Source organism: Papio anubis, chromosome 8 (genome assembly GCF_008728515.1).
Source record: "Papio anubis isolate 15944 chromosome 8, Panubis1.0, whole genome shotgun sequence".
Lineage (NCBI taxonomy): Eukaryota > Metazoa > Chordata > Mammalia > Primates > Cercopithecidae > Papio > Papio anubis.
The window spans coordinates 125,902,773-125,917,449 of record NC_044983.1 but is presented as its reverse complement, the minus strand read 5'-3'; the positions used below and the strand labels follow the sequence as shown (position 1 = coordinate 125,917,449).

The 14,677-nt window shown below is 38.5% G+C and overlaps 1 long non-coding RNA gene across 3 annotated transcripts in view; it reads left to right on the top strand.

The window, feature by feature from the left end:
* The window catches only part of LOC110744013, a 73,119-nt gene extending 68,465 nt beyond the window's left edge, over positions 1-4,654 (top strand). For all 3 annotated transcript variants that reach the window (XR_002524017.2, XR_002524016.2, XR_002524018.2), the window contains one exon: positions 3,907-4,654. This is a non-coding gene — a long non-coding RNA (uncharacterized LOC110744013). The remainder of the gene's footprint in view (positions 1-3,906) is intronic.
* Positions 4,655-14,677: the final 10,023 nt, after the last annotated feature.

Sequence of the window (14,677 nt, the reverse complement as noted above, 5' to 3'; positions counted from 1 at the left end):
GGTAGAGACGAGATTTCACCATGTTGGTCAGGCTGGTCTCGAACTCCTGACCTCATGATCCACCCACCTCAGCCTCCCAAAGTGCTGGGATTACAGGTGTGAGCTACCGTGCCTGGCCAATATATTTTGTTTCAATGCTCAGCTTAGCTTTACTTATAAATGAGTAGAATAAACTAAATCTTTAAATAAATCTCCAACAGTAAAGAATTCTTTAAGTAAATTATAAAATGCTCCTAAAATGAATTTTAATGGAGGTATTAAAACCTGCATATTGTACCTAGGTTCTACCCATGTTTAGGATGTAGAAGGCAATAAAAGACAACATTCAATGCAATGGTCACTGTGTAACAATAAGAAAGCACTATGTCTTAGGCAGTTTTCTGTTACTATAACAGAATGCCTGCGATTGGGTGATTTATTTTTTTTAATGTGTTTCTTACAGTTCCTGATACTAGGAAGTCCAAGACTTAGGGGCTATATGTGGTGAGGGCCTTCTTGCTGGTGGGAACTCTCTGCAAGCATCACACGGCAAGGGGGTTCATGAGAAAATCAAACTGGCAAACTGGCCTTTATAACAGAGCCGCTCTCAGGATAACTAACCTGCTCCTGTGATAACCGATTAATGCACTAACCCATTAATCCATGAATGGATTAAACTATTCATGAAGGCAGAGCCCTCATGATCCAATCACCTCTTAAAGGCCCCACCTCTTAATATCATTAACTTGGGGATTAAGTTTCAACACGAGTTTCAGAGGGAACAGACATTTCAAACTACAGTGCACTGATAAGCTAAAAAAAAATCACAAATAGTCCAGGCACAGTGGCTCACGCCTGTAATCCCAGCACTTTCGGAGGCTGAGGTGGGTGGATTACTTGAGGTCAAGGGTTCAAGACTAGCCTGGCCAATATGGTGAAACCCCATCTCTACTAAACATACAAAAATTAGCCAGGCATGGTGGCATGCACCTGTAATCCCAGAACTGAGAGAGACCAAGGCAGGCAGATCACTTGAGGTCAGGAGTTCAAGACCAGCCTGACCAACATGGTAAACCCCATCTTTACTAAAAATACAAAAATTATCCAGGCATGGTGGCATATGCCTGTAATCCCAGCTATTGTGGAGGCTGGGGCAGGAGAATTGCTTGAACCCGGGAGGCGGAGGTTGCAGTGAGCTGAGATTGTGCCACTGCACTCCAGCCTGGGTGACAGAGCTAAACTCCATCTCAAAAAAGAAAAAAGGAAAAGAATCACAAATATATAGGAATAAATTTACAAACAATATGAAGACCTTTTCACTGAAAACTACAAAATATTGCTAAGAGAAATTAAAGACTTTTAAAAAGAAAAACATACCATGTGAACATACTCAAAAAAATTTTGTTAAGCTATAAATTCTCCACAAGACGATCTATAGAGTCAGCAAAATTTCAATCAAAATTTCAAAAGGCCTTTTTTTGTAAATGTTAATAAGCTGATTCTAAAATATATATGGAAATGGCAAGAACCTAATATAGCCAAGATAATCTTAAGAAGAACAAAGTTGGAAGACTTGCATTATTATATTTCAAGACTTACTATAAAGTATAGTAATTAGGATAAGGGTTAATTTTCAGTAGACAAATAAATCAATAGAAATGAATAGACAGTCCAGGAATAGACCAACATAGATCTAATCATTTGTTTTTGACAAAGATACCAGTGAAAATCAAGGGGAAAGGAAGCCTTTTCAATAAATGGTATTAGAACAACTGAATATATACATGAAAAAAAACAAAACAAAAACTTTGAGCTCAGTCTCACACCATAAAGAAACATTACATCAAAATGAATCACAGACCTATATGTAAAAGCTAAACTATAAAGCTTTTTGGAGAAAACATTGTAAAAAATCTTAAACTTGAAATAGGCAAAGATATCTTAGGCTGTAAAAGTAAATAACAACAAATAAAAACATGATAAATGAGATTTTATCACAATTAAAACTTCTATTTACTCAAAGACATTGTTAAGAAAGTAAAGAGGCAAGACACAGATTAGGAGAAAATGCTCATAATATGTACATCTAGCAAAGGAGTTGTATCTAGGATATGTAAAAACTGCTGCAAATAATAAAATACAAGTATCCCAATTTTTAAAATGTGCAAAGGACTTCAACAGACACTTGATAAAGGAAGATATTCGAACAGCCAGAAAGCATATGAAAAGATGATTAATTTCAATGGTTGAGAAATAAAAATTTAAAACCATACCCCAAAAATGCCCCCAAAATGGCTAAAATTATGAAGACTGACCATGTTGGTGAGAATGTGAAAGACTATGGAAACCCTAATACCTATGGGAATATAAATTGGTACAACCACTTTGGAAAAAATGTTTCTCAGTGTCTAATAAAGTTAAACATTCACCCTCCCAGCAAATGCTATGACCTAGCAATTCTATTCCTGAATATATATGCAAGAGTGTATGTGCGTACACGTGTCCACAAAACTCTTTGCATGAGAATGTTCATAGTCCCTTTATTCATAGTTGCCCAACTAGAAACAACTCAAATATCTGTCAATAGGAGAATTGGCAATCAATTTGTGGAATATTCATATTAGTTTTTTTTTTTTTTTTTTTTTGATGAGCTCTGGATACATTCAATAACAGGATGAATCTCAAAAACATTATGTTGAGTGAAACAAGGGAGACACAAGAGTATACACTACATGTTTCCATTTAAGTGAAGTGGAGGAATAGGCAAAATTCATGTATAATGATAGAAGCTGAAACAATACTTAAGGTGGGGGCAGCAATCAGGGAGTGGATTAAGCAGAACAGGGCATCAGGAAAGAGAAAATTCTCTGGGGTGATACAAATCTTTATATCTTGATATGGGTTGTGGCCATGTGTGTGTTTGTGTGTAAAATATCTGTCATAAATCATTTAACTGTATGCTAAAAATTTGTGCATTTTACTGTACAAGAATCATACCTCAATAAAGTACTGAAGAAAACATATTGTAGTTAAGGATATGGGGGAAATTTTTTGACATATTATTAAATACCAAAAAATGCAGCTATATATAATAGTCCACAACGTGATTTCAATCTTGTTAAACACCCAAAGAAAGACATATCTATTATCAGTGTCTACATAACAGGATGAAAGCTTCTTTTATCATCTTCCAGGTATTTTTCTTCCCTTCCCCATCACCTGAGGGTTCTCTAGTAACTCATCCAGGAAACTGAATATTTTCTTAGCACAATAATATTTCAAAGTACTGGTCTGAGAAGGGGTTTCTCTAAAAGGTTATGTATACATATGTGTGTGTATAATATATAATATGCATTACATATAAGTGTGTATAATATATAATAATAACAATGTATATTGTTTATATGTATTAGTTCATTCTCACATTGCTATAAAGGGATACCTGAGACTTGGTAATTTATAAAGAGGTTTAGTTGGCTCATGGTTCCACAGGCTGTACAGGAATCATGGCAGCATCTGCTTCTGGGAGGCCTCAGGAACCTTACAATCATGGCAGAGATGAGTCTTACATAGCAAGAGCAGGAGCAAGAGAGAGAGCAGGGAGTGGTGCCACACACTTTTAAGTGACCACATCTCATGGGAACTCATGATCGTGAGGACAGTATCAAAGGGATGGTGCTAAACCATTCATGAGAAACTGCCTCCACAATCCAGTCACCTCCCAACAGGCCCCAACACCTACACGGAAATTACGATTCAACATGGGATTTGGTGGGGACACAGATCCAAATCATTTTCTCTAGATAGATAGATACTTGTTGCAAAAGTAATTGCGGTTTTTGCAATTATATTTTACTATACGATAATTAGAATGGATGATATAGATATAGATACAGATATATAATAAAGAGAATGCTTCTCTTGCAGATGCTCCACCCTCAGAAATCTGAAAGATGAAAAAACCTCCTTACACAAGGAGGGGAAGAAGGGAGAAGACAGAGTTGAAAAGACAAAGAAGAGAAAATAGGAGAACGGAGGATAGAAGGGGAAGAGGCAGAGACCACCACAATAAAAGGGGGAATTGCTGGTCCCTAGTCCCTCTGCCAAGCCAGACTCTGCATGGACTAAATAATGATTCACAGAGGGAAAATAATGAATGCCTCATCTTTTGGATTCTGGGTTTGTTTCTGATCAGTTACTGGTCAAACTCTTTTAGTCGGTAATGAGCTGTCCCTGAAGGCCTTTCCAGCAAATTTAAGTTTAACTGAAGAATAAAAAATATATGGGGAAATTTCTGGAAATCCATTGATTAGTATGTTCCCAGTTTTGTTGTACTCCTACACTCAGGAAGCACCTGCACCAGTGTGTGCCCTCCAGGGAAGTTGCCAAACCCCAGGGTCTGCCATCAGTAACCCCAGGTTGATCCAACAACTCATTCTTTACTAGCTTCCCTTTGCTAAACCCCAGGGTCTGCCATCAATAGTTCTTGGACTCTTGGCCCATCTTTAAAAGGTAACATCTCCTACCAATGCCAGATGGTGCCCTGACAAGGCTGTGGACCACCCCAAAAACTAAAGCGCCAAAAATTGGGATTACAGGCCTGGTATGGTGGCTCACTCCTGTAATCCCAGCACTTTGGGAGGCCGATGCAGGTGGATCACAAGGTCAGGAGACAGAGACCATCCTGGCTAACATGGTGAAACCCCGTCTCCACTAAAAATACAAAAAAAAATTAGCCAGGCTTGGTGGCGGGCTCCTGCAGTCCCAGCTGCTAGGGAGGCTGAGGCAGAAGAATGGCGTGAACCTGGGAGGCGGAGCTTGCAGTGAGCCGAGATTGCGCCACTGCACTCCAGCCTGGGTGACAGAGCAAGACTCCGTCTCAAAAAAAAAAAAAAAAATTGAGATTACAAACTCCTTCATCTAGAGCCACATTGACAGATCAGCCCTTTCACTGACTGAAAAGCAGAAGAGCAGAGATTGATTTGCAAAGGATTATTTTCCTTTAACTGATGTACCCTCTATTCTCCCCAGACCTCTAGGTTCCAGTTGTTTAAGAGTTCCATTTATTTCCAACTTCACATCCCATTTCTGCCAAGATGCTGCTCTCTAATGCTGACTGGTATTGACTTTCTCCCTCTCTGGCTGCCTATGGTAATTATGAATGCATGAGTCAGAATCTTCTATCTGAACTAGCACTGCTTCTCTACCAGCTCCCTCATCACCCTGGGCAGCAGTTGTAACACCAACATAGTTTATGGAGTCACTACATACTTACATTCATTAACTCACTAATCTTCAAAACGGGCCTGAATACCAGGTAGTACTACCCCATTTTGCATACGATTAAGCTGAGGTTCAAAAATGTCAGTGCCTTGCTCAAGGTTGCCCCACCACAGAGCTGAGATTTGACACCAGTGCCCTTCCATGCTACCCATCCATTGATCACTGTGCTTACTGCATTATCCTGAAAGTATTAGGTTCCATGCTTGTCTCCCACTGGGATCTCAGCATTTGAAGGGCAAGGACTGAATCTTACTCACTTTTGTATCTACAAGTCCCTAAGATAATATGGGGCATTCACAAGCTATAAAAAAATCTGACCTGGATTCAGTGATTACCTAGATGCAGTATTTCCCAATTGTCATCCAGAAGGTGTGTTGAACATATAGCTTCTCATACCCCTGGACATTCTGACTCCCGGTTCTCAAATTCACCCCAGTATTTGCAATTCAACAACAGCCCAAGGAGATCATGATCAGTGGTTCTCATAGTGTAATATGCAGAAAAATTGCCTGGCAAGCTTGTTAAAATGCAGTTTCTGATTGAGTAAAGTTAGGATGAGGCCTGAGGCTGCATTTTGAATAGGCTTAGCTGGAATACCAAACACAGAAATTATAAAAATGAGCAAAAGGCTGCTTAGGAAAGGCTCACTTACTGGTTCTGGTATGAAACAGCGACACTGACACTGTAGTCTAATGCCCAGAGAGATCCAGTTGTGTGCAGATTAGGGGAAGGATCTCCCAGACAGAGGAAACAACTAGGACAAAGACCCTAAAGAGAGGAATGAGCTTGGTGTGTTTAGCAGGTGAGAAGGGAGATGTATGAGACAAGGTTGAAAAAGAAGGCAGGGATTTGTAGCCTGGAGTATAAGGGATTTGAACACAATCGGATTTGCATTTTTTAAAGAATAGATTTAGAAGAATTAGATTTTAGAATAATTAGATTCTTTTAAAAATTAGATTTAAAAGAAAAGAAAAACTATTGCAGGAGAACAAATGAAGGGAACTAGTATTGGATCACAGTGGAGTGGACGGAAGATGATTGATTTGAACTAAGGCTGGGTGAGATATCCATGTGAAGATGTCTGGACTAGATAGGTCTGGGCTAGACACAAGGTAACCAGCAACTGGACATAGTCTCATTCATTCTCTATTCCAATAAATATAAAGTTCCTTCTCTGTTCCATGCACAGGACTCAGAGCTGGTAATGCAGAGGTAAACAAGACAGTCATGGTCCTCGCTCTGATGGAGTTTCCATGGGAAACAAATGATTAAGCAGTCCAAATTAGGACCAACTGAATGTTAACTTATTATACAAATAATGAGTTCATTTTGTTTGTGGTAAACGCTACGATGTATACAGCCTACAGGCATGAACAAGGGATCTGATCTGCTCTGGAATATCAGGGAAGTGACACTTTTTGAGCAACTGTCCTTTGAACCCAGCTAGTAGGAATTAACCAGATGAAAAGATGGGGCAGATGTTTTCAAGCAGAAGGCCCAGTATGGACAGAGGCCCAGAAATGGGATTCAGCGTGCCTTGTTTGAGCCCCAAAGGAAGATCAGCCCAACTTAAAGGCAGAGAAAGGGGGAAAGTAGAGGTGGTGGTTAAAATCTTGAGAATGGATAACATTTTCCAAGGAAGCATGTCAGTTGTGAAGAGCAAGAAGTCAAGATAGAGTTAAGAGATCCCTGATGTTTCAAGATTGCCATGCAGTTGCCACCGAAGCCACAGATAAGCCCCCAAAGCCAGAGATGTAGAAAATCAAGATTACAGACACTTTAGAAAACCAACAGCTTCTTAGGTGCTGAATTTGCAAGCCTAAGTCTACAACTGATGGAAATGTTACTGTGGGATTTAGGAGTAAATTGTGGAATTTAGGAATAAATTAGTGCAATTCAACATTTCTGGAAACAGGAGACAAATTTCTGGTGTTAATGTCATACTCTTTCCTCTTGGCTATATTGCATGCCCCATAAAAATACTCTTTATGGTGTGTTTAAATCACTGGTTTTCATGCTGCATAAAATCAGCTCATGATGGGCCGTCTGAGAGTCATGGCTATACTCTCTCAGCAGGGATGTCCGGCGATAGATGCTCTCAGATGAACTCTGATGCATTCAATCCATTAGATTCAAGAGGCTGCAGATGTCATTAAACTTCTCAACCTATTCACTTTCTCCTGACTGACATATGACAAGCTGAAAATCTGATTATTTACTATTTAGATGGGGACAGCATTCAGGGAGGTCCAAGAATTGAGCACCAGTGTTGCTCCAGTCACCTGTATTTATCTTTCCTGAGCAGGAGATTGTTGGCTGCAGCTTTGAGCTTTGGTTAATATCTGATGCCCATGAACAAGAGGAAGAACCCACATATCCCTAGAGTAGTGGTTCTCAAAACATGATGTGAGGACCCCCAGGGGTCCCAAGACCTTTACAGGATGTCTACAATGTTATTTGCCTTTCCAGCCGTGTTCACATTTGCACTGGAGGTGCAAAATTAGCAATGGGTAAAACTGCTGAAAGTTTAGCAGGAATACAAGCAGGGAACCTCAAATTGCACTAATAATTGTTGTATTCTTCACTGCCAAAAAAAATCACAGTAAATTAATAATGATGATGGTGATGAATGTTTAAACATTTTAAATGTACCAGTACCATGCTGTTTTGGTTACTGTAACCTTGTAGTATAGTTTGAAGTCAGGTAGCATGATGCCTCCAGCTTTGTTCTTTTGACTTAGGATTGTCTTGGAGATGCGGGCTCTTTTTTGGTTCCATATGAACTTTAAAGCAGTTTTTTCCAATTCTGTGAAGAAACTCATTGGTAGCTTGATGGGGATGGCATTGAATCTATAAATAACCTTGGGCAGTATGGCCATTTTCACGATATTGATTCTTCCTATCCATGAGCATGGTATGTTCTTCCATTTGTTTGTGTCCTCTTTTATTTCACTGAGCAGTGGTTTGTAGTTCTCCTTGAAGAGGTCCTTTACATCCCTTGTAAGTTAGATTCCTAGGTATTTTATTCTCTTTGAAGCAATTGTGAATGGAAGTTCATTCATGATTTGGCTCTCTGTTTGTCTGTTACTGGTGTATAAGAATGCTTGTGATTTTTGCACATTAATTTTGTATCCTGAGACTTTGCTGAAGTTGCTTATCAGCTTAAGGAGATTTTGGGCTGAGACAGTGGGGTTTTCTAAATATACAATCATGTCATCTGCAAACAGGGACAATTTGACTTCTTCTTTTCCTAACTGAATACCCTTGATTTCTTTCTCTTGCCTGATTGCCCTAGCCAGAACTTCCAACACTATGTTGAATAGGAGTGGTGAGAGAGGGCATTCCTGTCTTGTGCCAGTTTTCAAAGGGAATTTTTCCAGTTTTTGCCCATTCAGTATATTGGCTGTGGGTTTGTCATATATAGCTCTTATTATTTTGAGGTACGTTCCATCAATACCGAATTTATTGAGCGTTTTTAGCATGAAGGGCTGTTGAATTTTGTCAAAAGCCTTTTCTGCATCTATTGAGATAATCATGTGGTTCTTGTCTTTGGTTCTGTTTATATGCTGGATTATGTTTATTGATTTGCGAATGTTGAACCAGCCTTGCATCCCAGGGATGAAGCGCACTTGATCATGGTGGATAAGCTTTTTGATGTGTTGCTGAATCTGGTTTGCCAGTATTTTATTGAGGATTTTTGCATCGATGTTCATCAGGGATATTGGTCTAAAATTCTCTTTTTTTGTTGTGTCTCTGCCAGGCTTTGGTATCAGGATGATGTTGGCCTCATAAAATGAGAGACCAATGGAACAGAACAGAGTCCTCAGAAATAATACCACACATCTACAGCCATCTGATCTTTGACAAACCTGAGAAAAACAAGAAATGGGGAAAGGATTCCCTATTTAATAAATGGTGCTGGGAAAATTGGCTAGCCATAAGTAGAAAGCTGAAACTGGATCCTTTCCTTACTCCTTATACGAAAATTAATTCAAGATGGATTAGAGACTTAAATGTTAGACCTAATACCATAAAAATCCTAGAGGAAAACCTAGGTAGTACCATTCAGGACATAGGCATGGGCAAAGACTTCATGTCTAAAACACCAAAAGCAATGGCAGCAAAAGCCAAAATTGACAAATGGGATCTCATTAAACTAAAGAGCTTCTGCACAGCAAAAGAAACTACCATCAGAGTGAACAGGCAACCTACAGAATGGGAGAAAATTTTTGCAATCTACTCATCTGACAAAGGGCTAATATCCAGAACCTACAAAGAACTCAAACAAATTTACAAGAAAAAAACAAACAACCCCATCAAAAAGTGGGCAAAGGATATGAACAGACACTTCTCAAAAGAAGACATTCATACAGCCAACAGACACATGAAAAAATGCTCATCATCACTGGCCATCAGGGAAATGCAAATCAAAACCACAATGAGATTCCATCTCACACCAGTTAGAATGGCAATCATTAAAAAATCAGGAAACAACAGGTGCTGGAGAGGATGTGGAGAAATAGGAACACTTTTACACTGTTGGTGGGATTGTAAACTAATTCAACCATTATGGAAAACAGTATGGCGATTCCTCAAGGATCTAGAACTAGATGTACCATATGACCCAGCCATCCCATTACTGGGGATATACCCAAAGGATTATAAATCATGCTGCTATAAAGACACATGCACACGTATGTTTATTGCGGCACTATTCACAATAGCAAAGACCTGGAATCAACCCAAATGTCCATCAGTGACAGACTGGATTAAGAAAATGTGGCACATATACACCATGGAATACTATGCAGCCATAAAAAAGGATGAGTTTGTGTCCTTTGTAGGGACATGGATGCAGCTGGAAACCATCATTCTTAGCAAACTATCACAAGAACAGAAAACCAAACACCGCATGTTCTCACTCATAGGTGGGAACTGAACAATGAGATCACTTGGACTCAGGAAGGGGAGCATCACACACCGGGGCCTATCATGAGGAGGGGGGAGGGGGGAGGGATTGCATTGGGAGTTACACCTGATGTAAATGACGAGTTGATGGGTGCTGACGAGTTGATGGGTGCAGCACACCAACATGGCACATGTATACATATGTAACAAACCTGCACGTTATGCACATGTACCCTAGAATTTAAAGTATAATAATAATTTAAAAAAGAAAAAAAAAAAACATTTTAAATGTTTAACATTTAAATGTTAAAAGAGGTTCCATTTTAGACTGTCTTTGATGAAGCTATAAAAACTCTTAATTTTATTTCATCTTGACCCTTGAGTACACATCCATGAGATAATATGGGAAATATGTATGAAGCACTTCTGCTGCCTTGAGGTATACAATTCTGTCTCAAGGAAAAGTAATACTCATACCATCATCTGAGTTGCAAGCTGAGCGAGCTGCATTTTTCAGGGAACACCAGTTTCATTTGAATGAACACCAAGAGACAAATTATGATATTCGGACTTGGGTATTTGGCATTTTATTGAAAATGAAGTGAGCCAGTCATTTAAAGAAAAGAAACACTATTTTTCCCATGATAAAATTCAATTTTTCAAGGAAATATTAGAATTTCAGAGAGCTTCTCAGTGTTTAATGACTCATGATCAGATTGGTGGTGGTTGTGGTGATGAATATGATTTTTTTTAACATTGTGTAATAAAAAATATCAACAATTAGGAGATCTATATAACTCAGTGAGCCGATATAAGTGACCAGTGCGTTCTGTTCAAAACCAAACATGGGTACAAGATCAATTCGAAGTACAAGACAGAGTAACAGATTATGTAATGGAGCAGAATACAAAAGGCTTTTAACTGCAAAGTAGCCTATTTTCCATGTGTTTTTGAGCCCTGTTAAGGATGTGGCTTTAAACTGTTAAATCCAGGCAATGCTAAATTGACTATCCCAAATTTTATCCTGCACTCAGGGCCAAGATGGCAATTTTAGAGGGGTTAAATTTGGATCTTTGTGGCTTGTTCACAAACTCAAGAGTCACGCTCTATGATGTGATCCCAAATTGAATTCAGACTGCTTAATTATATATGAAAGATAAATCTCCCCTAAGAGGCCATTTCTTTGGCCAAAGAAACTCTGCAACAAGATTCCACTGAAACAATCACACCAATGGTCACCTGGTACTCACCAGGATGGCTGTGCCAAACATTTATGATTAGCATCTGCTCCAATTGGTAAGAATCTGTATTAGTCAGGGCTCTCTAGAAGGGCAGAACTAATAGAAATAGATATGGATATTTTATATATATATATACACATATATATATATATATATATACACACATATATATATATATATATATATATATAGAGAGAGAGAGAGAGAGAGAGATAAAGGGGAGTTTATTAAGGAATATTAAATTACACGATCACAAGGTCCCACAATAGGCTGTCTGCAAGCTGAGGAGCAAGGAAGCCAGTCTGGGTCCCAAAGCTGAAGAATCTGGAGTCCAGTGTTTGAGGGCAGGAAGCATTCAGCATGGGAGAAAGATGTAAGCTAGGAGGCTAAGCCAGTCAAATCTTTTCGTGTTCTTCTGCCTGCTTTTTATTCTGGCTGCAGTGGCAGCTGATTAGATTGTGCCCACCTAGATTAAGGGTGGGTCTGCCTTTCCCAAACCACTGACTCAAATGTTCATCTCCTTTCATGACACCCTCATAGACACATCCAGGAACTTTGCATCCTTCAATCCAATCAAGTTGACACTCAGTATTAACCATCACAGAATCTGAGTCAAGTTTTATTCATTCATTCAACAACTATTTACTGAGCTCCTACTATGTGACAGGCAAGGACAGATTTGCTATGAAGCTCATCAAGTGTAACCCTCAGGGCCTCTCTCCTGCACAGCCCTTGCCTGAGGATTCATATAGTCGTGGTACACAAAGTATATCAAATAAGTTATTTTACCCACAGCTAGTTGAGATCATTGTCTCTTACCTTTCAAGCCTTCCCTCATTCTCACTGTCCTTCATGTTGATTGATGTGGGAGTAGTTGTGGCATTTTAGAGATTCAGCTAAAGTTGAGGGGTGGATTAATTTAGTGTGGGTTTAGTGTGACAGGTTTATGTGCACCCTGTCACTTCCATGTATGTTACATTATTGTTACCTGTGCCAGAAAGAAATTACTTTCAGAAATACAGTTACTGCCCACTCTACCAATGTACCTAGAGTTATGATACTATTAATGTCCAGGGCCAGAAATTGTTTATTAAAATATGGACATTTTCTATGGTGCCTGGCATAAAAGTATGGAGGAAAAAACACGGTACAAAAGAAAGTCAGGGGAAAACCTCTCCTCATTTTACAGCTCACAAATGGAAGAAATCCGATAGAGATCTTCCTAACTTTGACATTACCAGTAACACACAGGGAAGTTGAAAGAAACTTTCCTGAAATATTATCAATAAAAAAGCAAATTTCAACCAACCATGCAAGAAAAAAAGATTGAATTGTCTTTATATTTTCTGTAGAAAATATTGCAAAATTATTATCTATTTATACTATTAGTTACTGAGGAATGTGTTGAAGTTTCTCACTCTGGTAGCAAATTTGTGTATTTTCTCTGTAGCTTGGTTAAATTTAACTTTATTTATATTTGAAGCTGTTATTTAGCATACACAAATTTAGAACTGTTTTATCTTACTGGAAAATTGAACCTATTTGTATTACGAAATGTCCTTTTTTATGTTATGCTTGCTTGTAGTCTTGTTTTAGATGTGACTCTTTTTAAAGATCAGATACCTGGGGTTTGCTTTTCAAAATCCATTCTGACAATCTTTTTTTTTGTAAGGGACATTTATTCTATTGACATTTAATTAATGTGATTACTGATATATTTGGATTTTAACTAACCATCTTACTAAATACTTTCTACTCATTCTACCTTGTTTTTATCTTTCTTGACTTCATCAACATTGGTTCAAAAAATTGATTTCTACTCCATATCTGCATGAGAGTTACATATAAAGGTATTTCAGGGGTTAGTCTAGAGATTATAATATGCATCCTTGCTTTATCTAAATCTAATAAGCACTTCCAGGTCAATGCAAGTTCTTAGAAAGTTTTAACATCTTTCCAACTTATATGCCATTTTTGTTGTGCACAATACATGATTGTTGACTACAGCTACCATGTTGTATAGCAGATCTCTAGAGCTTATTCATCTTGCTTGACTGAAACTTTAGACCTGTTGATTAGTAACTCCCCATTTCCCATAGCCCTCCCCTAAGGTTGACTGTATTTTAAATGTATATGTTTGTGCAATTTCAATAACATAGAGAAGGGGTCATTTTCCTTCTGTCTGAAGAATACTCTAATTTTTTTTAGTGTGCATGCTAAATCCTCTCACTTTTGTTTTTCTGGAAATGACTTTATCTTTATTATTGCTAGACGTTTTCAATGGGTACAGTAGTTTTAGTTGACAGATAATTTTCACCTTTTCAGCACCTTAAAGCTATCATTCCTTAGTCTCTAGGTTCTGCTGTTTCTGTGTTTCTGTTGACAAGTCAGCTTTCAGTCTTATTTTTGCTCCTTTGTGGGTAACAAGGTCTTTTTGTCTAGTTGCTTTTAAGACTTCATGTTTGATTTGATCTTTAGCAGTATTGCTATAAGATGTCCAGGTGTATTTTTCTTTGTATTTATCTTATTTAGGCTTAGCAGGACTTCTTGACTCATAGTTTGATGTCTTTCATAAATTTTGAAATTTTGCAGTTACGTCTTCAAATATCACACCCCATTCTCTGCTTTGACGTGGGCTCCAATTTATTACAAATTAGGCCTTCACACAGGCTCTTTTGGGGGGCTTTTACCTTCTGATTTTTTTCACCCATTGCTTCCCCTTGTTTCATTCAGAATATTTTCTTCTGTCTTCCAGTTTACTGTTTCTCTCTTTAGAAGTCTAATGTGCTACCGAACTCCATTTACTGAGTTCTTATTTTATTTGCTGAATAAAGTTTCATTCAACAAATAAAACAGGCTGGGCATGGTGGATCACACCTGTAATCCCAGCACTTTGGGAGGCCAAGGTGAGAGGATCACTAAAGCCCAGGAGTTCAAGTCCAGTCTGGGCAACATGGTGAGACCCCATCCCCAGAAAAAATATTTTTAGATAAAAAAAATTAAGAAATTAAACAGCTTCAGAATTTTCATTTGGTTTCCGTATGGTTTCCGGCTTTCTACTGATAATCCTTTTTTTTTTTTTTTTTTTGAGACAGAGTCGCGCTCTGTCACCCAGGCTGGAGTGCAGTGGCGTGATCACAGCTCACTGCAAGCTCCGCCTCCCGGGTTCATGCCATTCTCTTGCCTTAGCCTCCCAAGTAGCTGGGACTACAGGCACCCACCACCCCACCTGGCTAATTTTTTGTATTTTTAGTAGAGACAGGGTT